Raw genomic sequence first — 27,320 nt, 5'->3', positions numbered from 1 at the left:
CAGTTTCCCAGATCATAATGTTGTTCCTAAAGGGACAATCTTTGAACCCCCCACCCCCACCCCAGAGTCCAAAGCATCTACATCTACTGTAAAGAGGTCCGGATGGATGACTACAGGTGCAGAGGAGAGCAGTTGTTTAATTTAGTGAATGCCATATCTGCCGCAGTAGTGCACCAGAGAGGTGAGGTGTGGGGGGGCTGCCACAGCAGGTCTGTAGTCCTGAATGAACCTCTGGTAGAACAGTGGCAAAGCCACTACGAATTCAGTCATAATACATCTTGAGAATCTGGTGATCAATAGATTTACAGTTTTTCTCACTCACTTTGGTGCATTTCTCGAATCATCATTAACATTTTCAAAACAGTAAGTGCATTTCTCAAAACGGGTCTCACAAACAGCACAACTCAGTGGTTTACCTGCTCACAATCCAAGTCTATCTCTCAAAAGTACATATTTAGGCCAGTTAACATGTCAATGCATCAGAATGACAAGTCCTTGTGTCATGAACTAGATGGTCAAAATGTTGTCAGTATAGCAGTGTACTCTGAAAGTATTTTCTGATGGAGACAACGGCTAAAGTTTGGATGACAATGATTGAAAATGCACAAGGCTGCACTTTTTCTGTACGGCATAGATCACTTTCACCAGTACAAAGTTATAAATTGCAGGAAACAGGACAGGGATCACGGTTTTTACTGTTCAACTGTAATTAGTTGACAGAGCATGTCATTGTCATAGAGAAAAGAAAAAGACAGGAGTGTTTTACAGCACCGCATAGCACAACGGTAGAAATGATAAAATTAGAAATGGAACCATGGAAACAGCCGTTAGGCTGGTGTGCCTGTCTGTCCGGTCGCAGATTCTCTTCCACATCACAACAGATATCTTCATCAATTCAGGACACATTTAGTAGCACTATGAGCAAATCAGCAAGAAGTCTAATGTCAGCTCTTTGGAGCAGCAAAGAGATTACAAATGCTTGTACAAGCCAAAATCCTGGGAACCATAATTTATTATCTTTCATCGTGGAAGACTTTTATTTATATATATATATATATATAAAAAATTAAGGAGATCAAAAAATGTAGTATACAAAGTATACAAATAAATACAATAATACTAAAATACAATGCTGACAAGTGTATGCAAATGTTCACAACATGAGCATAAAGCACAGCTGAGCGTTGCTGTAAAGAGTGTGTGTCTGTGTGTGTGTGTCACGCAATTTTCTGGCAGCTGTAACATTAAAATGTTTTTTGTTTGGTGGCTTTGAAGAGAGCCATATTCTGGTTAAACACAGGATCTTACTCTTTAAACAACAATTCAAATGCATGTGTTCTACTGTTGCTGCCTGTGTCCTGGAGCCTTTTTGGGTGGACAGACAAAGATTGTAGATGGGGGCTGATGTGGGGGGCACCTGTGAGATTAAAGGCGTATTTCAGTTTGCCTGATAAACAGGACCTGCCTGGCCTGGGAGGTTCCATGATGAAAGAGAACACATTTCTTAATCAGGAGAACGGTTCCGGACATGGTCTCCAGTATTTTGGCTCGTACATGCATTCGCCAGTGTGTTTCTAATCTCTTTATTGCTCCAAATAGCTGACACTGGATTTCTTGCTGATTCACTCACAGTGTCACACTTCACCCCGAAAACACAAGATGTTGCCAACGTGGTCAAGACATCAGATTTCATTCCATATATTCAGACTTTCATTCAAAATATTCAAGGTTCACTCCAGATATTCAGATGGACAAACTTCATATATATATACACACACACACACACACACACACACACACACACACACACACACACACACACACACACACACATATCCATCATTTTCCTCTTTGATAAAGCTTATAGTTAGGGCTGGCTCAGGTGAGTCCTGAACCATCCCTTAGTTATGCTGCTATAGGCCTAGACTGCCGGGGGGATTTCCCATGATGCACTGAGCTCCTCTCTCCTCTACTTTCTCTCCCTCTGTATGCAACCTCATCCCATTATTGCATGTTACTAACACAACTTCTCCCCTTCCTGGTAGTCTTGTGCTTTCTCGTCTCTCTCCTCTCTCCTCCTATCACTTCCTGCAGGTGTTTCTGGCTCTGGAGCTGTGGAGTCTGGATCTGTGGTTGGAATCTTCTCTTTTCACTCTTCCCTGCTCACTGTGTATTGTTACTGTTGACTGTGTACGGTGGGTGAATGGTCTGACGGCTGTTATTGTAGCATGTTCTGATTTGTTCTTTATTCTTACCTTGTTTACAACGTTTAGTCCAGCTACAGACTTGTATGCGAGGAATATGACTGAAGTTTGACTTTCTTTAACTCTGACAACGTGTTCAGCTGTTTTGCATGTGTCACCTTATGCAATGATGTTTTCAGGGGTCAGACTATTCAACAGAGACGGGGATAATAAGCTGTCATCAGCATCACATGAGCAATTGGTAATGTAGGAAACGGCAGACAATTGTACATAATCATTTGTATCAGTCTATCAAAGCATTTTCACTTTGTTTAAAATAAAGAGAAATTGCTTCTATGATGTGCACAAGTGAACAGATGATGTGAGATGTATTAGCTCTTACCAGTATGTGTTGATAGTTGTAGATCTCGTGCTGTATTTGATGCTTGTATGTTGGTCCTCAAATGGAAGTCAGTAAATGTAAATGATGTGGAGGTTGAACAAGTCATTTTCTGGTCTTACAAATGCACCAAAGCAGCTGAGAAAAACTGTAACTATACCTGTAAAATGTTCTGCCAGTGCCTGCATCAGCAGGAGTTGAGAGGTAGTAAGCTTTGCTGATGAAGCTGAGGAGACTTGAGGGTCCTCCAGAGACTAGTGGAGGGCATCTAGTGCCTGAGCAGAATTCTCCAGAGACTGTAGGTTTGATGTGAGAGCACTTTCTGACAGATGGTTGATCAGGATGAGCAGAGCTGGCAGAGACATCTGGGCTTGGCTTGAGGAGCCGAATGATTAGTTTTCCTTGTGTGTTTGCGACCAGGAGCTGTTGTTGGGCCAGAGGTTTCAGGGGCCTCAACCCACACTGGTGTTTCACAAACTACCTCACTAGCCAAGACATGGAGTGGCCAAGGCCAGCGGTGGAGGAGTGTCACCGGATAGACGCTCTGGTGAGAACAGCTGATATCGGGAAGGCAGGATGGTACGAGAGAGAAACTATGCATGCTAAAAAATACCTCCTGAAGTGTTGATTAACAAAACTGAATCTATTATATATTATCTATTTTTGATGCCAGTGTCAGAACTTTAGATTCCAAAGTTTTCCATGTGTTTTAAATGTTTAGGTAATTCATTTCTAAAATTAACAAATGTTTTTGAAAGGCCTGATGGCAACTAATAAACATGTGACTTCACGTGTCTGTGTGTGTGTGTGTGTGTGTGTGTGTGTGTGTGATGACACACTACCTGACCTCTCAGGTTTCAGTCAGAGAGGCGAAGCAAGACGAGGCCAGAAGACAGCAGACAGACAGTTGGAGTGGCTGTGAGACAGCGAGGCAGGCAGACAGACGCGTTGCAGAGAAGTTGTTGGGAATAAACAAGTGAAACAGGTAAGACTGAGAGGTGTGTGTGTTTCCGTGTGTGTGTGTGGACGAATAGACATGAATCTGACATGGCATGAAATAATGAACCAACTGTGACGGCTGTGTGTGTTCACAACAACGTGTAGTTTGAATCCAGAGATTTCTTGTTTATCTCCAGATAAACTACATTTTGATTGAGTTAAAACATTTCCAACTTGGCCAAATAAGTCTTCATCATGAGTTCAGATTTTAACTGGATCCAGGTATAAGACTACCAGAACCAGAATTTAAGAACTGTGACCTTTGTGAAAAATCACCTTTAACAAAACAAAATAAAAAATAAGAATCAAACTGAGTATTTCAGTCTTTATGTGAGTCCGGAATCTGAGCCGACTGAAGGCACCATCCATGTCACCTTCAGATTTTACTGCGTTGTACCTGAATGCATCTGAACGCACCGTGTGGGTGCTCTGTAGTACACCTGCTGTGCTGCTGTTAAAGTGATACTCTCTCTCTCAATTTCATTTCACTAATAATACTTATCTTGCCAAAGCCGATATTAATAATAATAATAACCACGTTAGTTATGAAAAACTAAGTAACAGTTACAGCATTAATGATGATGATGATGATAATGATAATAATAATAATAATAATAATAATGTACTCGTATTTGTAGAATCACACGTCCTAAAAATAACTAAAGCATTGTAACTCAAGAATGACATTAGTCAAAAAGTGTATATAATATATATATATATTACATTACTACATTATATTTAGCCCTCCGCTATTGCTGCACGTAAAATTATACGTGCAGCTGGTGTAGGCTTTTCATATGTTATCGACCAAATGGATCACAGTCTGATCGTTTACACTCTCTGAAACTGGTTGTTATGTTTGAAACCAAACGTGCCCTGAGCAGGTGTGGCTGACTGCTGATGCTCTCTGTTGTGTGGAGGGTCAAAGGTCACATTATCCCTCACAGATGATGATGATGATGATGATGGTTATGATGTGACTGTTAACTTGTGTCTATCATGAAAATCAAAAGATGAGATTTTACCCATAATGCCTCAGTAATGAAGAGCAGAGATTCAGTTTAAGTGTAATTAAATTACATTTCTCTTTTTTGTTAATAAAGATTAGAAGATTTAAAGATAACATCTTCAGAGTTAAATGAATCATTTTATTTGAAACTGCATATACATATATATATATATATATAATATTGATGTTTCAGAAACATGTTTAATTCAATCTTTATTATACTATATAACAGAGCTCAAGGTTAATTAACCTGCAGCTAACCGTAGCAACAGTCCTGATACTTCAGTTAGCTGAAACTGTTGGTAGCTGTTGAGACACATGTTTCACTCACATGCACAGGTGCCTCACCAGGCAGCTGCTAATAACCAGAGGACCAGTGTGTTACTGGGAGATGGTCCACACTGGTCCACTTTAGTTGCTTTTTAATATTCAGGCTGCAGCAGTGGCAGCCATGTTGTGGTTTAGAGGTTAGCATCAGTGTGCCACATGCTAACTGTAACTCAGACTTTTAATAGTTTTAAAAAGCGCCTCGGTGGCTAGACGATGAGGTTCAGCTTGGGTTTTATAAGACAGAATGCTGACTTCAGGTGACACGTTGGGGTTAGAGTTTAAGATAAGCCAGCAGATTCAGTATTTATAGACCAACTGACGGAGTTGAACGAGCTGATCAGGGATCACATATTAACAACTGCTGCCACCAACAACTGCTGCAGTCTAATTTAGCTCAGGGTGGCTGTGGCCAGGCTAACGGCTAGCTGAGCAGGGTCACACTGAAAGGTTAACAGCCTGCCAGAGGAAATAGCATTTAGCTAGTCAGATTAGCACTGCTAGCTTCAGCTCAGGATAGCATGTAGCTATAAGATGAGGTTGCAGGTCCTGACTCAGGAAAGTTTCGTGTGGATGGATTATCGCACATATCTAGTTGCTGAAGATATCTGTGCTGCAGCAGCGCTGACAGAGGCCTGGCAGCGGAGCTTCAACATTTGTGTTAGTAGCTGCTAATGAAGCCAAGGCTCACTGATGGATGTGGGAAGTGAAGGCTGGCCCGTGTGGCCCGATCCAACAGACGAGCTACTGTAGGTCAAACTGCTGAAGATGCTGGTTCTGATAGAAAGGTGTCAGAACAGTTTGTTGTGTCTGGGGCTGCGGATGTTACTCTGACAGGCAGCATCTACCTGAGCATTGCTGCAGACCATGTCCACCCTTTCACGGAAACAGTGATCCCTGACACTAGCATTCTATTTCAGCAGGATAATGCTTCAGGATCGTTTGACGAACAACTACGAGTTCCCCAGATCTCAATCCAGACCAGCGTCTGTGATGTGCTGGACAGACTGAGACTCAAAGAGAGAGAGAGAGACAAGGTGCTGCACGAATATGTGCGCAAATGGTTAGGCGCAGCGTGAGCGCTGGTCATCGGGGGAGTGGGGAGGGGGGACAGTCGTGCTCAGGCACGGTACAAGCCAACTGTGCCTAGTGTGAGTACGCCCTAAAACTTTCGAATTCATTCTCCAAAAAAAAATAAAGGCCAGAGTATCACAAATTCAGTTCAATTCAGTTTTATTTATATGGCGCCAAATCACAACAACAGTTATCTCACAGCACTTTTCATAAAGAGCAGGTCTAGACCGTACTCTGTGATGTTATTTACAGAAGCCCAACAGTTCCCACCAAGAGCAGCACTAGGAGACAGAGGCAAGGAAAAACTTCCTTTAAGAGGCAGAAACCTCGAGCAGAACCATGACTCAGGGTGGGCGGCAGAGAGAGAGAGAGGGGGGGGGGGGGACGGACAGGGGGAGAGAGAGGGGGGGGGGGCGGGGGAGAGAGAGAGAGAGGGGGGGGGCGGACAGGGGGAGAGAGAGAGAGAGAGAGAGAGAGAAAAACACCTGCAGGAAGTGATAGGAGGAGAGAGGAGAGAGACGAGAAAGCACAAGACTACCGGAAAGGGGAGAAGTTGTGTTAGTAACATGCAATAATGGGATGAGGTTGCATACAGAGGGAGAGAAAGTAGAGGAGAGAGGAGCTCAGTGCATCATGGGAAATCCCCCGGCAGTCTAGGCCTATAGCAGCATAACTAAGGGATGGTTCAGGACTCACCTGAGCCAGCCCTAACTATAAGCTTTATCAAAGAGGAAAGTCTTAAATGTGGAGATGGTGTCTGCCTCCTGAACCCAAACTGGAACCTGGTTCCACAGGAGAGGAGCTTGATAGCTGAACGCTCTGGCTCCTAGTCTACTTTTGGAGACTCTAGGAACCACAAGTAACCCTGCATTCTGCAGTCGAGTTAGTAACATATTTTCTTTTTTAGAGGGGCTACAGAGTCGAGTGTCATTCGCAGCGAGCCAGCAGCACTATCAACAAGATGATCGATTTGGGAGGGACTGAAATTAGCATAGGAGTCCTCCGTTACTTTGTGACTAGATAATGTATTTAGAGCTGATGGAATCGCATCCTTAAATTTAGCTACAGCACTATCAGACAGACATCTTGTATAGAAATTTTTGCCCAATGGCGAGTAGTTCAGCAATACAAACTCAAAAGTTATCAAACAGTGGTCGGATAAAGAGGGATTCTGTGGGAACACCACTAAATGTTCAATTTCAATACCATACACCAAAACAAGGTCGAGGGTGTGGTTAAAACAGTGAGTCGGTTCATGAACACTCTGAGAGAAGCCAATGGAATCTAACAGAGATTCAAATCAGGTCATATTGTTGCTAACTGCTGTTAGCAAAGGGTGGCGATGGAGCAATTGATAAGACACATGCTTTTGGTGCAAGAGACCTGGGTTCAATACCCTACTGTGACCCATCCACCAATGTGTCCCTGAGCAAAACACTTAACCACTAGTTTTTCCAGAGGTGTGCAACCTCTGACATGTATTGCAATTGTAAGTCGGACATTCCTATATACATTTCCACTATTTCAGTCACAACATTATTGTACAATATTTAACAAAGTTCACTAAACTGTACTTAAATTAGACAGGCCAATACACTGCAGACAGAAAACTAAATTATAAAATAGCAGCATATTGACTACAACACTTCATGATTTTTATTATTCCAATTGTTTTCACTAGCAAGGACCACACAATCAACAGATAGGATTAAATGATTTATTGATGATCGAAACAGAAAGATGTACGAGGCTTGCAGCTGCTGAATAGACATTCGAAAGCGTTGTGGGGAAGCTGCGATAGGGAAACCCGCCGTAACACCCGGGCACCACGGACCCCTAAAAGGCTTCCAGTTACGTGAGAGACTGGGGTGTGACGAGAGAATAAATTTTGACAATATTTCTCGTCAGGTAAAAAGCTGTTTTGCAAGACTCACGCAAATGACATTTTTCACATGCTGTCAAGCCACACATTAATTTTCACACGCAGTGAAATACCAATGCAGAACTGATTCTGACGAACTGAGTCCTGAGTCCTTTTTTATATACAGTCTATAGTCCAGCCAGCTGTGACCAGTGGTGACTTAGCAACATAAACATCTGAAAACTGAAGCCAGCCTGCTCTGTGTGGACTGTGAGCTGCTGAAGTTAACCTGTGTGGATCTGTGGAGAGATTTCTGCCTGTGTCGGTTTCACGTGCAGCGTGCAGTCCCAACCTGCGGCGGTCCGACGGTCCGACGGGGGTAACGTCACCACCAGAGGATCGATACGGTAACGCAGCGCGGAGTAAAGGGCGGGTGGACTTCATCATATGGTAATATGAAGAACACAGATCTGTGGGAGGGACAGGAGCTGTTAAAGTCCAGGAGTTTCTCACTGAATTAAAATAAAGTAATTTCTCATTGAGGTGAAAAGGAGCCAGGGTCACATTTGAAGAGGTTACTTCCCCAAACAGAGACACAAAGAGGAGGGAAAAGTAAGCCATGACTCAGTAGATATTAAATAAGTTGATGTACAGGAGAAAAAGATCTGAAGGAAACACAGAATTTGAGAGTTGCACTGACTTCACAGATTCTGTTTTAGTTGGGCTACAGATTTTGAATCGTCACCTGCCTCCTGTATTTTGAGTTTCTCTTTATATAAATAAAATTTAAAAAAAAACAATAAACTGGTGCAGAAAAATTCATCTGAATGCAGGAAATAAAGTGTTTATTGCTTAAAGACTTCACATTATTCAGCAGTAAGATTTCTTTAAAATAGTGTTAAAATCTTGTCGCTATCTCGTGGGTGTCTCGTCGCAGCCCTAGTGTGAGAACATTGGCTGATATGGGATCTTTGCGATCAGAACAAATGTGATGGTGGTTTGCTTGGGAGGACCAGCAGTGCATAATCTGTATCAGGTGAACAACGTTGCGGAGGCTGAAATGGTACGAAAGCTCCGATCCTGAAGGAGTGAATGGGGTAATGGATGTCCGAAGTAGCAGTGGAACCAGAATAAATGGCCACTGGACCGGACTCGGAGACGATCTGACGGGGTTGTACTCTGGGATTTCCAGAGCTGCAAATGGTTCACCAGCGTCTTTGAAAGGATTCAGAGGCGGGACAGCGTGTCGAGTCGGAAGGTTTTCACATCTAACTCTGTGAATGAGTAGCTTTTTTCCACCAAACCAGAGTGTTGAGTGTTGGAACAGTGCAAAGACGAACCGCGACGGTTAGTTTAAACTTTTCTGTCGAGTTTGAATGAACTGTGTTTTATGGTAGACTCTGTTAACAAGGCAAATCGGCTTAGAGAGCTTGTGTAACGTAGCCAACTCGCCGCTCTCCCAGCTGAAACCACAGGGTCACAGAGAGGCTTCGGGACCCGGGTAACTTTTGGAGTCTGATCATCTTCAGTTGATCTGTGTTGTTTGTTTCCTGGTTTATTTTGAAGTTGTCTGTGTGTAACTTTGTTTCCTGTTCCGCCTCATTCTCCCTGATGTGCTGCACCTGCTGCTTCTCCCTCCCTGCTCGTTTGTTTCACTAGAAAGAGTCTCTGTGCCATCGTTTGTCCAGTGTCCTGTTCCCGTGTCTGTTTTCATCTGTGGACCTTTGGATTATCTGCCTGTTGTTGATTATGTGTTGCACTGTGTGGACTCACCTGCAGTGTATGCACCTTGAGTTTCCGTATGTGTTAGTACATATCTCAAACTCTGTTTCCCTCTCCTGCGCTCCACCATTGTGACACAAGTAACAGTTCTGACGACATCATATTGGTTCATTTTCTGAACATCTAAAAGTAATCTTACACACTGCACCTTTAAACTCTGTGATATTTGTAGTGAGTAAATATTTATTTTTTTATGTCTGCACCATCAGACCATAAGACCCTTTATTTGTCGTCGTAGGTATTCAACGAAAATGTGTTTGGCAGCTCTCGGTGACCAGCAGCATCAGTAAAAGTAAGATGAAAATAGATAAATAAACAATAGAATAAATGTAAGTATGGAAAAGGAGGCATGTGGATGGCAGGCTAGCGGTGAAAGTGCAAATTCTCTGTCTGTAGAAAAATATTTCCACAGTATTGAGTCTGAACACGTCTGTTTAATGTTGGCGTCTAAGTGAAAAGGTGTTTAGGTAGAAACATCATTAAAAGCACGTGTGTTTTACTTTGCTAACAACATGGAGGTGGTTTCTGTCCAAAAGTTTCTCAGTTAAGTCAAAGCTCCTGTTGCCCAGCAGCAGAGCTGAAACGCCTGTTCGCAGAGAAAGAGTGAATGAAGCGGCTGCATGTGACACATGTGACTGCAGCACATCTGAGGCTTTTAGAGTTACAAGTTACTTGGCATCTGAATTGCAATGTGATCCTCACAAAACACACACTCAGCAAACACACAGTCAGTGCAACACACACAGCTGTGAAACAGATATACGTGTGTGGCAGCACTTCTGTGCTGGATCTGGTTTGTGTCCTCAGGGATTTCAGACCAAACCTGGAGAAACTCCGACACCGTGATTGAGTTTGTGTCTTCGTAGGACTCACACAGTAGAAACAGGTAATACACACAGACACACACCATCAGCTCGGTCAGCTGGGACCACACATACCAGTTCACAAACACAACATGTGAAACCAGTTTAAATGTGGTTCCACGTTGGTCTCATGTTAAATCTGTGTCAGCTGATAATCCAACATGTTCTCATCCCGACACGTGGACGCTTCGTCAGACCACTTAGTGAGGCTTTCTAACGCCCTGGGTACCCTTTAGCGTCTTTACGTACGTGACTTACATATGTCAAGTAACGTAAGCTACGTTACTTAAATAAAAACACTTAACGTTAAAGGTAAAGTCCGGTTTCTGGCCCACCTGAACCAGCTCCTGACTCAGACCTTTCTGATAAATATCTTTTACCTACCTTTAGTGTTCATTCATGACGCTACAGGGTTACAAACTGACGCCAACGTGTCTTGACCGTGTGTCCATATGTAAGAATGGACAACAACATGGACTTTTTGTTTCCATGGTAACTGATGCTGTTTGTGGTTCCTGTCCTGGAAATGTCAAAGTAAATTTATATGAAAAAAATTACCTTGGGCTTTCATTAGGGGCCATAGGTCCAATAATTCAGGCCGGATCCTTCCTGTGTTCATGTAAACCACCAGAGCGCTCATTTTGTAGACTGACCCTATCTGTCGGTGGAATGGGAACAGAACTAGGTTTAGATTTGCCCTCTATGTTCATCTGGGGAGACTAATACGAACATCTGGGACTGACTAACAAGGACACACTCGGCTGTGTGCAAACTCCAGACCCATCAAACGGTTCTCTTTAGATTCCAGCATCGATCAAGTATCAAAAGACTTCACACACACAAAGAAAGTAAATAAAGGCTCATTTGTAGGTTGTTTAAGCTCACTCAGCTCACATTAATGTGGGACATCCCGTGTGTAAAGAGCAGGCGACTTGGGACTGAACGGACTGAAGAGTCAAAGCTGTTCACCAGCTGGTCACGACGGTAACTTCATCCCCCCCTCTGACAGCTTTCTCTCCATATGTGAACAGCTCTGTCTGTTTCTTCACTTTAAAGATCAAGCTTCTGTGTGTATTCACTGCTTCTCATTTTGAGCTCTGACAAACTTGATGAAAGTTGGTTCATTGCTGCACGTGTTGGTGTTACCGCACGCCGCCGCCCCTGTGCATGTGTGTGCGCATGTGTGTCTTCGTACATGTGCACGTAACAAACAAACACTGCTACATGTTGATCATTGTCAGCGCAGCGCTGAGCGGACTTCCTCTCTGTTCAGCTCTCTGTTGATGGTGTTCAGCTGCCGGTTTAAAGGGAGTCACTTTAGAGAAATAGAAGTTTATGGAAGCGGGATTTATCTTTGCAGGAAACACTGAAAGGTTTGATTTGTTCTCCACTTGAAGTGACTCTTTGTTGTCACATAGGTTCAACAGAAACACACCGATTTTCACTTTATCTGCTGCAGGACGGTCTGATATGAACCAGATTAAGGACTGAGCAGGAACTGGACGAGTCAGTCAGCTGTAGTCTGTCATTCACTTCCTGCTGGATGCTCCAACACACATTTACACACACATCGTTTTATTTTAGCGTGCAGAGCTGACAGCGAGAGAGGAAATGCCGGGCGTCTCTGACTGCGTCCAACAACATTCTGCAGTCTACAGTTGCACACACACACTCGGTGTGTGTTGCTGTGTTAAAGGCCGGAGGACTCTTCTCTATCGGTGTGACTCGACATCACACTCTGCTGGAACAGTAACACTGATAGCAGAGTGAGTGTGAGTCACCTGTCTGTCCCTCTGAGACAAAGTTTAAATAAAGGAGCAGTCCAAAGCACAAAGAATCATGGGAGACTCTTCAGGTGTGAGACTGGTTCAGAAATAACATGAAGAACTCAGACGCATTGAAACAAATGGTCACATGACAGAGAGGCGGGGCTTAATCAGGGTGGAAACAATCATCCCATCAGCCTGAGTTTAGGTATGAACTTCATTTCAACCGGCTGGTTCCACATAGAGAATATAGCACTGCTAGTGGTGATAACAAACAACGCAATATTAATAACAATAGTAATAATAACAGGAACAGAGGGTGTATAACAGGAACACGGGGGCAGCAGGTGACCCGCAACCACAGATCCAGACTCCACAGCTCCAGAGCCAGAAACACCTGCAGGAAGTGACAGGAGGAGAGAGGAGAGAGACGAGAAAGCACAAGACTACCGGAAAGGGGAGAAGTTGTGTTAGTAACATGCAATAATGGGATGAGGTTGCATACAGAGGGAGAGAAAGTAGAGGAGAGAGGAGCTCAGTGCATCATGGGAAATCCCCCGGCAGTCTAGGCCTATAGCAGCATAACTAAGGGATGGTTCAGGACTCACCTGAGCCAGCCCTAACTATAAGCTTTATCAAAGAGGAAAGTCTTAAGCCTACTCTTAAATGTGGAGATGGTGTCTGCCTCCTGAACCCAAACTGGAACCTGGTTCCACAGGAGAGGAGCTTGATAGCTGAACGCTCTGGCTCCTAGTCTACTTTTGGAGACTCTAGGAACCACAAGTAACCCTGCATTCTGGGAGCGCAGTGCTCTGGTGGGGTAGTAAGGTACTATGAGCTCTTTAAGATAAGATGGTGCCTGACCATTAAGAGCTTTGTAGGTAAGAAGAATGATTTTAAATTCTATTCTGGATTTTACTGGAAGCCAATGCAAAGAAGCTAAAACAGGAGAAATGTGATCTCTTTTCCTGGTTCCTGTCAGAACACGTGCTGCAGCATTCTGGATCAGCTGAAGAGTCTTAATGGACTTTTTCGAGCAGCCTGATAATAAGGAATTGCAGTAATCCAGCCTAGAAGTAACAAATGCATGGACTAGTTTTTCTGCATCATTTTTAGACAGGATGTTCCTGATTTTCGCAATATTACGTAGGTGAAAAAAGGCGGTCCTTGAAATTTGCTTAATGTGAGACTTAAACTACATGTCCTGATCAAAGATAACTCCAAGATTCCTCAAAGTGGTGCTGGAGGCCAGGGCGATGCCATCCAGAGAAACTATATCTTTAGATAATGCGTCACGGAGGTGCTTGGGCCCCAGAACAATAACTTCTCTGAGTCAGCGCCCGTGGTCTTCATCCAGTGCACTACAGGGTGATGTTAGCAGCTCTCAGATAACGTTGGCTGTCAGAGTGTAAATCTGATATTTAGTTTTACAGGGGTGTCTGGCGATGATGTCACTGTCAGGTACAGGGGTGTTAAAGGGTCTCAGTTACAAACTGGTCTCACTTAGGGTGAACTAGCTGAGAACCACCTGGGGACCCGGCTAAGAACCACCTGGGGAACCAGAGGGGACCCAGCTGAGAACCACCTGGGGAACCAGGGTGAACTAGCTGAGAACCACCTGGGGAACCAGGGTGAACTAGCTGAGAACCACCTGGGGAACCAGGGTGAACCGGCTGAGAACAAGCTGGAGACACCAAGGTGAACCGGCTGAGAACTAGATGGGAAAGTCGTCATAGGGTTTGCTGTTAAATATGAGAAATTAAGATTAATTGTTCAGACGTTAGCTGAAAATTGATGAAGTTTTACTGGTTAGAGACAGTTGCCATCAGCTCAGAACGTGTACTTGCATACAGCAGTGGAATGTAACTAAATACATTTACTCAAGTACTGTACAAATTCAAGGTACTTGTCAGAGGGAGGTATTGCACTACATTTATCAGGCAGCTTTAGTTACTTTTTAGATTACAGTCTTTCCCGTCCAGTGAAAACCATGTATCTCCAAACGTGGTGATGGATGACATGTTCCTTTATGGGTTGAGATACCACTTCATAATTTAAATAAAATATTAAAAATGACCTGAGATCAGCTGGAAACAGGGCTTTTTTTCTGAACTCATGAAAGGTCTTATAGACCATGATGTATTGCTGCAGATTAAAGTAGCCAACAGGATATGAAGGAGTCAATAAAATCCACATTATCCACATTAAATCAGAAGGAATATTAATGCTGTTGTACAAACTGCTGGTAACCCTTCACAAGCATGAACCCGTGTTCGGACAGCAAACAGTCTTCAGTCAGAGATTCCTTCAGCTCTGCAGTAATTAGAACCGCTACAGAAGGTCACTCCTCTTCACCTCCCTCATGCGTGTCTGCTACAGACCTCGTATGTGTTTTGTTTCCTAACGGTATCTGTCTTTATGTTAGTTTTGTAAACCTGCGACACTGCAACACGACTCCATCATTAATCCAAAAACACTGCCTGGGAACATTTACTGCACCATGAGTACTTTTACTTTTGGTACTTTACTGATACTACTTAGATACTTTTACTGAAGTAAAGGACCTGAGTACTTCTTCCACCTCTGGTCGTGTGAATGTTCAGCTTTTGTTTTTGAGTCTTCTTGTGGTGAAAAACCACAGCGTGAGCGGCGTCTGTCTCTGTGAGTATGTGTGTGGCGCCTGTTATCACCAAGACAAGAGGCTGGACGACATGTTAGTGATGGACACACACTCACACCTTCAGTCTAAAGCAGTGAACAGACGGACAGCAGCTGAACACAGTAAGACTCGTGTTTTGTTTCTACATGTTTGATCGGTCATGTGTTCAGAGAGACAAACAGAAATGCACATGTTTTCAGAAAGCGTACAGTACTCTCGTCGGCAGGAAAATGTAGGTGTGAATTTTTTGCTCTTTAAACTGCAGCACCTGACACTTTTTCTCTGACGTTTGCGCATAAAATGACACTAATGCTGCACAATATACGTCAGTAGAGACTAAACGGGGTGAAGTGACAGTTGTGACGTTGACACAAAACGACATTTGCGTGTTATTCATTTGGTGATACCAGCTTGAATGAGATCAGGCAATAAAAAAGGGGAAAGCCCAGTCACAATTTGATAAGTCATCAGAAGCATCTGGAAGTCTGTTCTGCCATGGACAGGCAGCCTGACAGATCAGGTTAGAACATGTATGAACTATATGTCTTTGGTTTCTTTGCATGTTCACTGGAGCCTTCCAATCAGTTTCAGTTGTTGTCAGTCTGGGTGAGGATGCAAGCAGCTAAGAGGGCCATCTGTTTTTGTCTATTTGTTCGGTGTATATCTGGTTTTGTGCATTTCTGTACTACTTATCTTATGCATTGTCTTTTTATCATGGATGTGTTCTTGAACCCCCTTGAAATAGTTACGTGACTATCTCCACTATCGCATCTTCCGTCTTGGTTCCGACACACGTACCTCGGGATTTTCTCAGGCGACTTGCGGTGTTACGAAAATAATAGCTCCTGTTGGCTTCGCAAATGTTTAGCGGACAGTTGGCCGCTGTAATCAAACAAATGTAACTGTTATTTAGCGAGAGCAGCACAACACGGTACCAACACACAAGCACCGGAAACGGAAATGAGTCGACACGCTTACCGCAATACGTCAGCAGTACGTCCACTACAGGGAGACCAGACAAGCTAGATACCTCCTTGTTTCAAGTCTCCGTCTTTCCCGTTGAAATACTGGCATTGTGAACGAGCCAAAGTCTGTCGGTCACAAAATCGTCTCATTTTTTGCTGAAAGTGAGTAAATACATTCTGTAATAGACATTTAGTTTAATTGCTGAGCCAAAAGTGAACGAAATTTCAATGAATTTGAACGAAGACCTTGGGAGTTTTATTGCCCGTACGAAGCAGCCAGCAGAGTGTGCTTTAGCCATGCCGTAGGTTCACACCTCTTGCTTTTGAAAACAAAGAACAAAATAAAGTAACTACTTTTGGCTTTCAAATGACCAGTGTTGCAATGCAATTGTTGAACCCATAAACATGGTCTTGGTATCATTTTAAAGGATATTTCAAGCTCTTTCTATCTGTACAATTTATTTTAGCATTTAACCATGCTGAACATTTTGTTCACATACCTAGTTGAAAACGAGATGCTGCATCTCGAGGAGCTATCCACTAATAAACTGAAACTGAAGTTGTAAACATGAGTAAGCAAAAATAGCAAGACAAACGGCCAGAGCTACCACAAAGGTTGACCAACAATCTGGCGATGAGTGACAAAGAGACCGATAAGAGGACTCGATGGCAGGCAGGTGTGAGCCAGCAGAGCCAGAATCAGAAGCAGCTTTATTGGCAAGCAGGTTTACACATAGAAGGAATTTGCTTCGATCTTCTGCTACTTAACAATAAACAACGATATCTTAAAATATAAGTAAGTTAGAGCAAGACCAAGTACTGCACATTCAGCTGGGAGAGCTTGTCCTGCAGCAGGGCCAGGACAATGGTGTTGAAAGCAGAGCTGAATCCACAAACAGGATCCTGGCGTAGGATCCTGGAGAGTCCAGGTGCTGGAGGATGAAGACTAGGGCCATATTTACTGCGTCATCTACAAACCTGTTGGCTCTGTAGGCGAACTGCAGGGGGACCAGGAGTGGGTCTGTGATGGATCTGGGGTTGGACAACACAAGGCAATAAGTTGTCCATGAACACAGGAGACAGCTGAGTCAGGCCCAGCTGCTTTGGGGGGTTCTGCATCTCCAGGATGGAGATAGTTGTAGGGGAAGAGGGAGCCTCTGGGGTGGGCAGGTGTTGAAGGGCCCAGGCCTCTGCTGAGGAGGAGGAGGTGGAGCTGGTGGACTGATCGATGGAGTCACGGAGGGGTGTCTGGACTGTCCCGTTGTCTTTCAAAGCGACAGTAGAGCTCATTTCAGTTTGTTGGCCAGATGAGAGTTGTTAATGGAGTGTGTGGGGGGGGTTAGGTCTGTAGTGATGTGCCTGAAGCCCCTCAAGACAGAAGCAGACCCACTGGCAGAGAACTGGTGTCTCACTGAGTCCATCAGAATCTCGCATCGCCTTGCTAAACCTGTACTTTGACTCCATAAACCCGGCCCTGTCTCCACTCCTACATGACCTTTCCCTTTCCAGCCTTAGTGTCTGGGTTTAGCTGTGAACCAGGATCTGTGCTTGTTATAACTCACTGTAGGACTGCATAGCGTCAGCAGTGGATAAGACATATGCTTGGTGTGAGAGACTCAGGTTCAACTCCCCACTGTGACACGCCCACCATTGTGTCCCTGAGCAAGACACTTAACCCCTCGTTGCTCCAGAGGCATGCAACCTCTGACATGTATAGCAGCTTTAAGTCACTTTGGATAAAAGTGTCAGCTAAATGAATAAATGCAATATGTCTGTATAAACGTATATCTTGATAGATTGTCAAAATCTGTTTTCTTTACATCATTTCTATACGTCTATTAGATTTTTTTGTGTCCTGAGATGATGAAGATATCTGTTGTTGTGTACCAACAGTGTGGATTTGTGCATTTTATATTAAATAAATTTGGACTACTCCAAATTCCTCTTCTCTCCCTGGGAGAAAGAAAGGAGGGGTTTAAGATATCAACTTTCAACAGACAGCTGAAGAGACCCCAAAGGAGGGGGGTTGAAATTTTCCCTCCCTAAGTGCTGTCTCTGAGCAGGCTGATCGTAAAAATGGCCACCTTTTGATTCTGCAGCCAGATAACACGGTGCTTGACTGTTAAACTGACAAAAGGTAAACTGACCAGCGATTAGCGTTTTCCTGAACAGCCTATCAAAACTCTGCAGTAAGAGGGCAGGAAACCCTAAACTGCCCCCCCATAAACGTAACCATGGCAACTGACCTTCCTCTTTGTTTAATCATATCTCATCAAAGGGGATACTCCTTTCATGCCTAGGTGAGAAGCTCCAGGACACCCAGAGACCCAGACCTGAACTCCTTTATGCAAACAAAGACTGATGTGCAAGTGTGATAAGCCAGGAATGCGAAAGGGGGACACAACCCCTGCCTTCTTGAGCTAAAACGATGTTTCATTATAAACGGTTGTTAGTAGTGGCGCTGCCTCTTATTTTGAGCAGTTATGTTACCATGTTGTGGCCATCTGTTGTTGATATTGTTGCTGAAAAGAATAATAAGTTAATTTTGCAGAGTTTTAATTTTCAGCAAGGTTAATGACATTCCTTCATTTTATGTGTAACCAATGCTTTTTCAAGCAAGTTAAGCTCCTCTCATCTGTGATTCCTATTAAGTGCTAACCTTGTAAGGTCTAACTACTGACAATTGTTCTTCCTGTTATCAAATGCTTAAACTTGACCATTGAGGTTTGATTGTGGGAAGATATTTGATTATAATATGCGCAAATAGATTTTCTTTTCCTTTTTTATAGACATATTAAAAGTTTAGAAAGACCGGAAAGCCGCCACGCCCCAAAAGACAAAATAGCAACACATGCTATCACTCGCTCTCTTCCGCTCTTCTCTTGCTCCTTGCCCTCTGCTTGTTCTGGCCTCTTCAACGACGCTTCGGCACGCGCCCGGCGTGCCCCCTTTCCTGGCAACGCCCTAAGAGTTCAGCCCGGCGCAACGAACGGATTTTGTTCGTTTCAAGCTTCACATGCAAAGTGCCGCGACCTCAGCTTTCCCTCGTTTCAGCACCTTACTTGTTTTATTTGCTTTGGTTTTGTTTTGTTAAAGTTATCAGTCCGTTGAGTTACCCTAGTTTTAATTCAAGAACGACCAAGTTTAAGCTTTATTCTGTCGAGCTAAATGACACTGAGCCCCGACGCCCGGATCAACCACGTGTCCCGCCAGCAGTAACAAAGGACGACGAAAACTGCTCCATATGAGATTGACTGACTGATAGTCAAGATAATTGAGCGATTATTAACTAACTGATCACTAGTAAATAATTGTATAATTATTAAAAGCTACCCAGAGGTCCGGAGACTCTGGGATAATAACAACTCTGATGGCGCCCCGCGAAACGAGAGCTTTTATGAATGAATAATTTCTGAATATTAAAATTCATAATGTGGTATTAATTCTCATAAATTTATTACATCAATGTAGACATGCAACACTGTGATGCGGCACGACACATAGAAGCATCAGCTGTCTCCCGTGGTTACATTTCTAATTGTTTTGACCGTTGAACAGTCCTGTGTTTTTCTTCTCTGCATCACAATGACATGCTTGGTCAACACAACACAAACAGTAAAAACTCTTGGAATGTTTAACTTTGTAAAAAGTGCAAGCGTGTGCATTTTAAAACATTGTCCTAAGCCATAGTTTACATCAGACAGAGGGAACCGTCATGTAACCACAGGGCTAAACATTTTGAATCTCTAGTTCGTAAACAAAGACACAAGGACTTGTCATTCTGAAGCACTGACATGTTCCCTGACACAAAGACACAAAGACACGGGCAGTAACAAACGGACAAACCGTTGCTTAAACGTCAAGTTTGTGTGTTTGTGTGTGTGTCTGTGTGTGTCAGTGTCTGTCTGTGTGTCTATGGCTGACTGTGTGTGTGTGTGTGTGTGTGTGTGTGTGTGTGTGTGTGTGTGTGGCTGTATTTAGCTGCCTGAAGCCTAATATTTGTGGGAACCAGCAGCCACTGAGCTGATAGATGATCTGAGACAGACGGACTGACAGACAGCAACCTCTGATTTAAAGTTACATGATGTAAAAACTTAATCAGTTCGATGATCACTGTGACCTTTGACCTTTCACTGACCAACTGAGAATCACAAACACCTTCATCATCAGCTGATTCACTTTTCACAAAACGTTTTTTCTGAAGTTTTTTAGGCTAAAACAGTGATTATAGGGTTTTTTTCAGTTGCATCGGTCAAACCTGAAGTCACGTGATCAAGGCTCTTCCATCAGAGAAACAGAAGTGTTTATGGACCAAACTGTGAATCATGTTTCATTGCTTGCACACAAAACGCATTCAGTGGCCACTTTCTCCAAAATCCATCAACTCTTTCCTTGTCACGGCTCCACCACCTGCAGGTCTCCTTATATCTGCAGCACATATTTGACCTGCTGACACTCTGTGTCCACAACTATTTAACACACATAGAGAACATAATGGAGGCTCATGTCCTGTAGAACCACACTGAAATACAGAGAAAATCTCAGAGGAACATTTGATGTTTCCGTCTATGTGCATGGAGACCTGTGTGCAGGGTTCTGACCGTGGTTTAACGATCAAACTGCAGTCTGAGTGGAAAGCAGGAAACGTGCTTTGACATTAGCAGAATTGTTCAGGGGGTTTAAACATGAAGTACAGGTTCTGATCCAGCACCAGTGTTTCTGTGGAAAGAACTGAGAGAAACTGGACTGCAGCACTGACATTTCAGGAACTTTTTTATTTTTGACAAGTAAATTACTATAAAAAATAGAAAAAATAAAGGATGTTGAAGCAAATTTGTTTCATTTAGTTACATCTACTAAAGTACAGTCAAAGTGAAAATATGTTATTCTGACAGTTGTCTCAGTTGCTTTGGTACACTTCTTAAATCCTCCTTAACATTTGCAAAACTATTTGTATTTGTGATGCACAAGGCTGAACTTTTCCTGTACAGCATAGACTAACTTCTACAGTTTTTACTGTCAGTGCTGTGATTTGTTAACAGATCATGTCATTGTGATGCTGAACAGAAGGTGACACTGTTTTCCAGCACTGCAGAGCACAACGGAAATAATTAGAAAATTAGAAAAGGCCCTCAGGCTGATGTTCCTGTCTATCGGGCCACACATTCTTTTCCATTAAGGACACATTCACAAAAAAATCTACTAGACATGAATAGGCCTTGACTGACTCTGACAACGTGTTCAACCATTTTACATGTACTAGTGACTCATGATGAACTTGTGCCTCAATGTTTTGGGGGGTCACACTATTCAGCAGAGAACCAGTATTATTCACCGTGATCAGCATGACATGAGTGATTGGTAATGTAGGAAACAGCAGACAATTTTATTTGCATAAATGTGTCAAAGCAATTTGTTCAAAAGTCGAGAAGCTGCTTTTTTGATGTGAAGACGTCACAAGATGAACATGTAGTTTTGAGAGTTTTAATTCTGATCTGAGAAATGATCCAAAGCCACTGAGAACAACTGGATTCTCCACTGAAATATGAAAAATCATTCGCACTACAAAGATAAAAGTTCATCATTCACAAAATGCTTCCTGTTGTCAGAGTGTTACAACTGACAATGGATGCTTTCTGCTAGTGTCAGAGTCGGCTGAACAAATTTATTCTGAGATATGGATATAGAGTTCTGGTGGTCTGACTGAGGTCTGGAGGTGAGATTAATGGTTTGGCCAGAATGCATGTTGATGATGGTGGTGATGATGGTGATGTTGGTGAGGATGATGGTGATGTTGGTGAGGATGATGGTGATGTTGGTGATGGATGGTGGTGATGTTGGTGATGATGGTGGTGGTGGTGATGGTGGTGATGACGGTGATGTTGGTGATGTTGTTGGTGATGTTCCTTCACTGTGTGTACCTCTGTGTGTATATTGTGTAGGCTGCCTCCCTCCCCTCTCTCTCTCCTTACATCTCTCTCTCTCTCTCCTTACATCTCTCTCTCCTTACATCTCTCTCTCCTTACATCTCTCTCTCTCTCTCCTTACATCTCTCTCTCTCTCTCCTTACATCTCTCTCTCTCTCTCTCTCTCCTTACATCTCTCTCTCTCTCTCCCTCTCTCTCCTTCACCCCAACCGGTCGAGGCAGATGGCCGCCCACCCTGAGCCATGGTTCTGCTCGAGGTTTCTGCCTCTTAAAGGAAGTTTTTCCTTGCCTCTGTCTCCTAGTGCTGCTCTTGGTGGGAACTGTTGGGCTTCTGTAAATATCATCACAGAGTACGGTCTAGACCTGCTCTTTTATGAAAAGCGCTGTGAGATAACTGTTGTTGTGATTTGGCGCTATATAAATAAAATTGAATTGAATTGAATGTTGGCGGTGATGATGGTGATGTTGGTGATGATGATGATGATGATTTACCAGAACAAAGAAATATGACCACATTACTCCTATTTTAGCTTCATTACACTGGCTCCCAGTATGTTTTAGAATTGACTTTAAAATTCTATTGATCACTTTTAAAGCTCTTCATGGCCTCTCGCCTTGTTATATTTCTGACCTTTTAGTCCCATACGCACCAGCACGTACCTTGAGATCCTCGGGCAGAGGTCTGTTGTCTGTTCCAGAGTCTCGACTGAAAACTAAAGGGGACAGAGCGTTTGCTGTCAGGGCCCCGAGGCTCTGGAACAGCCTGCCCGAGGAAATCAGGTCGGCTGAGTCAGTGAACTCTTTTAAGTCCCTTCTTAAAACATACTTTTATAGGAGAGCCTTTCCCGATCTTATTTGACTTTATTTTATCCCTTTTATTTTTTTGTATTTACTAATTTTATATTATTTTATATTTATCTGTATTTTAGTCTTTTCAATGTTTTCATGCTCTTATCTTGTTTTGCTTTTTTGTATTATTCTTTACACTTGTTAAAGCACTTTGTAACTTGTTTTTGAAAAGTGCTCTACAAATAAGGATTATTATATTATTATTATTATTATGGTGATGTTGATGATGGTGATGATGTTGGTGATGATGGTGATACAGAGTGTATGAAGAGTTTTGAAGTGGCTTCAGTGTGACCGTTTGTTAGCAACTGAAAACAACTCTAACATTCACGACAAACTGCTGATTTGTCAGTTGAGTTGTCCTGAACCCAGGTGAAGTTGACAAGGAGAGGTATCAAGGACAGGTATCAAGGAGAGGTAAATAGGAGAGGTGACAAGGAGAAGTAAAAAAAGAGGGGTGACGAGGAGAGGTTACAAGGAGGGGTAAAAAGACACGGTGACAAGGAGGGATGATAAGGAGAGGTGACAAGGAGAGGTCATAAGGAGAGGTAACAAGAAGGGGTAAATAGGAGAGGTGACAAGGAGAAGTAAAAAAGAGGGGTGACGAGGAGAGGTTACAAGGAGGGGTAAAAAGACAAGGTGACAAGGAGGGATGATAAGGAGAGGTGACAAGGAGAGGTCATAGGGAGAGGTAACAAGAAGGGGTAAATAGGAGAGGTGATAAGGAGGAGTAAAAAGGAGAGGTGACAAGGACGGTTAAAAAGGAGAGGTGAATAGATGAGGTGACAAGGAGGGGTAAAAGGGAGAGGCGAAAAGGATTGGTAAAAAGGAGAGGTGACAAGGAGGGGTAAAAAGAAGAGGTGAAAAGGAGAGGTAAAAAGGAGAACTGACATGGAGAGGTGACAAGGAGGGGCAAAAAGGTGAGATCACAAGAAGATGTAACAAGGGGGGTGACAAGGAGAGGTAAAAAGGAGAGGTGACAAGGAGAAGTAAAAAGGACGGATGACGAAGAAAGGTGACAAGGAGGAGTAAAAAGATGTGGTGACAAGGATTGGTAAAAAGGAAAGGTAACAAGGAGGGGTAAAAAGAAGAGGTGAAAAGGAGGGGTAAAAAGGAGAGCTGACATGGAGAGGTGACAAGGAGGGGTAAAAAGGAGAGATCACAAGAAGATGTAACAAGGAGAGGTGACAAGGAGAGGTAAAAAGGAGAGGTGACAAGGAGAAGTAAAAAGGACGGATGACGAAGAAAGGTGACAAGGAGGAGTAAAAAGACGAGGTGACAAGGGTTGGTAAAAAGGAAAGGTAACAAGGAGGGGTAAAAAGGAAAGGTAACAAGGAGGGGTAAAAAGGAGAGTTGACAAGGAGGGGTAATAAGGAGAGGTGACAATGATTGGTAAATGGAGAGGTGACAAGGATTGGTAAAAAGGAGAGGTGACAAGGAGAGGTAAAAAGGAGAGGTGACAATTATTGGTAAATGGAGAGGTGACAAGGATTGGTAAAAAGGAGAGGTGACAAGGAGGAGTAAAAAGGAGAGGTGACAATGATTGGTAAATGGAGAGGTGACAAGGATTGGTAAAAAGGAGAGGTGACAAGGAGAGGTAAAAAGGAGAGGTGACAATGATTGGTAAATGGAGAGGTGACAAGGATTGGTAAAAAGGAGAGGTGACAAGGAGAGGTAAAAAGGAGAGGTGACAATGATTGGTAAATGGAGAGGTGACAAGGATTGGTAAAAAGGAGAGGTGACAAGGAGAGGTAAAAAGGAGAGGTGACAATGATTGGTAAATGGAGAGGTGACAAGGAGAGGTAAAAAGTAGAGGTGACAAGGAGGAGTAAAAAGGAGAGGTGACAAGGATTGGTAAAAAGGAGAGGTGACAAGGAGGGGTAAACAGGACAGGTGACAAGGAGAGGTGAAAAGGAAGGGTGACAAGGAGGAGTAAAAAGGAGAGGTGACAATGATTGGTAAATGGAGAGGTGACAAGGAGAGGTAAAAAGTAGAGGTGACAAGGAGGAGTAAAAAGGAGAGGTGACAAGGATTGGTAAATGGAGAGGTGACAAGGATTGGTAAAAAGGAGAGGTGACAAGGAGAGGTAAAAAGGAGAGGTGACAATGATTGGTAAATGGAGAGGTGACAAGGAGAGGTAAAAAGTAGAGGTGACAAGGAGGAGTAAAAAGGAGAGGTGACAAGGATTGGTAAATGGAGAGGTGACAAGGATTGGTAAATGGAGAGGTGACAAGGATTGGTAAAAAGGAGAGGTGACAAGGAGAGGTAAAAAGGAGAGGTGACAATGATTGGTAAATGGAGAGGTGACAAGGAGAGGTAAAAAGTAGAGGTGACAAGGAGGAGTAAAAAGGAGAGGTGACAAGGATTGGTAAAAAGGAGAGGTGACAAGGAGGGGTAAACAGGACAGGTGACAAGGAGAGGTGAAAAGGAAGGGTGACAAGGAGGAGTAAAAAGGAGAGGTGACAAGGAGGGGTAAAAACAAGAGGTGAAAAGGAGAGGTAACAAGGAGGTGTAAATAGGAGAGGTGAAAAGGAGGGATAAAAGGAGAGGTGACAAGGAGGGTTAAAAAGGAGATGTGACAAGGAGAGGCGAGAAGGAGAGGTAAAAAGGAGAGGTGACAAGGAGAGGTAAAAAGGAGAGGTGACAATGAATGTGGCAAGGAGGGATAAAAAGGAGAGCTGACAAGGAGAGGAGGTCAGCGGTTGATCAGAGGGAGGTGAAGAGGGGCTGAAAGCAAAGCATGTAGGAACACAGAGAGGAATGAAGTGTGTGTGTGCTGCAGTGTGTTTTTGTGTCGTTGAGTTGCTATGTTTGTGTTGCAGTGTGTGTGTGTGTGTGTGTGTTTGTGTTGCAGTGTGTGTGTGCGTGTGAGTTGCTGTTTGTCTTTGTGTGTTTGTTGCAATGTGTGGCAGTGTGTGTTGCAGCGTGTGTGTGTGTGTGTGTGTGTGTGTGTGTGTGTGTGAGTTGATGTTTGTCTTTGTGTGTTTGTTGCAGTGTGTGTTGCAGTGTGTTTGTTGGAATGAGCTGGGTCACTGTAACTTTACACCAGAGGGTCAAACTGATGACTCTAAACAGCTGCTGCTATGGCAACGCAGGGCTGGGGTCAACCCTGGCAAAGACACTACAGACAAGTGTGTGTGTGTTCATTTCTTTGAGAAGCTCTGCATCTGATTGGTTGTCAGATTGACTGTGGATCAGTTTAAATGTGACAGAGATTATAAGGTGCTTTACAAAAAATGTAAATAATAAATTTAATTCAATGATAAATTAATATTTTGTCAAACACACATGCAAAACAAATCATCTAAAGCTCAGAAATGAACAGATTTTAGCAGTATTCCTTAGATGAAAAAAAATCCCTGGAAAGCCTTGTTAATAATGCAGCACGTCCTCATACCTAAATGAGAAAATAGGTAAATTGCCAATGAATCCCAAAACAATATATACAGTATGACAAGATCCAGTCCAGCAACAGGCGTACTGGACCTTGATATATATATATATACTGTGTAAACTGTACGTGATGCTGTTTATAAAGTCTGTTTTGCTTTGTCCCTTTGCTACGTGGTTTTGTCCAAGAACATGGACACCATGAATGAAGTGGTGATTTACAACACATCGCGTTCAACCATTCATTCAGTTCTTCCATGGACCCCCTTTGCATGTCCCAGGATCAGCCTGCTAGCCTGCAGCTCAGTCAGTTAGACTTAAGCCTGCATCTTGCCAGCTAACAAGCTGCCTGTCTCCCCTGAGCCATCTCCCAACCTGGATCCCCTGATCCTGTATCTCCTGAACCACATGAGTCTTCAATGGACCAACTGAGGATCCACCCGGATATCCAGCAGCCATCTTTTATTGGTCCTTACCATTCCATTTTCAGGGGGTACCCTTGTGTTAGAATCCCCAGAAGAAAGTATGGTCCCCATGGATCCTGAAGCCATCAGCTTCCTTTGCTGACCTGCATCCTGACCTCTAGCCAGCTGGCTTCTGAGCAGCTCTGCCAACACATCTGGCCTCAAGGTCTCATTCAAAGGCAGCTCTTCAGACAGACAACAGTTGTGTTCACTGTTGCTGGTTGATATAAACATGATCAACCATGCAGCGGCCTCTACAGCTCCGATAAAAGGTGTTAATTTTTTCTGTTACTGTATGTTGCAGTGACCACAATGCATGTTACATGCTAAAGGGGCGTGCAACCTCTGACATACTGTATATAGAAATTGTAAGTCGCTTTGGATAAAAGCGTCAGCTAAATAAAAAAAATGTACTGGGATCTCTGTGAATTCCTTCTTAAGTAAGCCCTTATGGTGTTGGGCTCAAATAGCACCTACGGAACACCAATGTCGACACTGTTAACCGAGTATCTACATGGACTAGGGCTATCATGTAGACAAAGTCCCATCCCAGCGTTGCCTAACTCAGCTGCCTGGCAGGTAATGTTAACCAGAGACAGCTAAGAATGATGCCTTGCTGAAGGCAAGAGATGCTGCATTCAGGTTGGGATATGGAGGGCTCATCAGATCAACAAGGGCTCAGCTTTCCAAGGCCATCAGGAAAGAGAAATGCCTGTATACACTGAAGATGCACAACTGCTTCTGTGATGCCAAGGACCCCAGATGCATGTAGCAGGGCATCCAGGCCCTTGGAGACTACAAA

The 27,320-nt window shown here is 43.4% G+C and overlaps 1 protein-coding gene across 1 annotated transcript in view; it reads left to right on the top strand.

Annotated features, from left to right (window-relative positions):
- The first annotated feature begins 3,448 nt into the window (after positions 1 to 3,448).
- The window catches only part of scn4ab (sodium channel, voltage-gated, type IV, alpha, b), a 107,789-nt gene continuing 83,917 nt past the window's right edge, over positions 3,449 to 27,320 (top strand). The window contains exon 1 of the mRNA XM_038709658.1: positions 3,449 to 3,568. The gene's annotated coding sequence lies outside the window, so the exon portion shown is untranslated. The remainder of the gene's footprint in view (positions 3,569 to 27,320) is intronic.

This window comes from Micropterus salmoides, unplaced genomic scaffold (genome assembly GCF_014851395.1).
Source record: "Micropterus salmoides isolate LMB-PRFRI ecotype aquatic unplaced genomic scaffold, ASM1485139v1 Ms_hic_scaffold_10, whole genome shotgun sequence".
Taxonomy (NCBI): Eukaryota; Metazoa; Chordata; class Actinopteri; order Centrarchiformes; family Centrarchidae; genus Micropterus; species Micropterus salmoides.
This window is presented reverse-complemented; position numbering and strand designations above follow the sequence as displayed.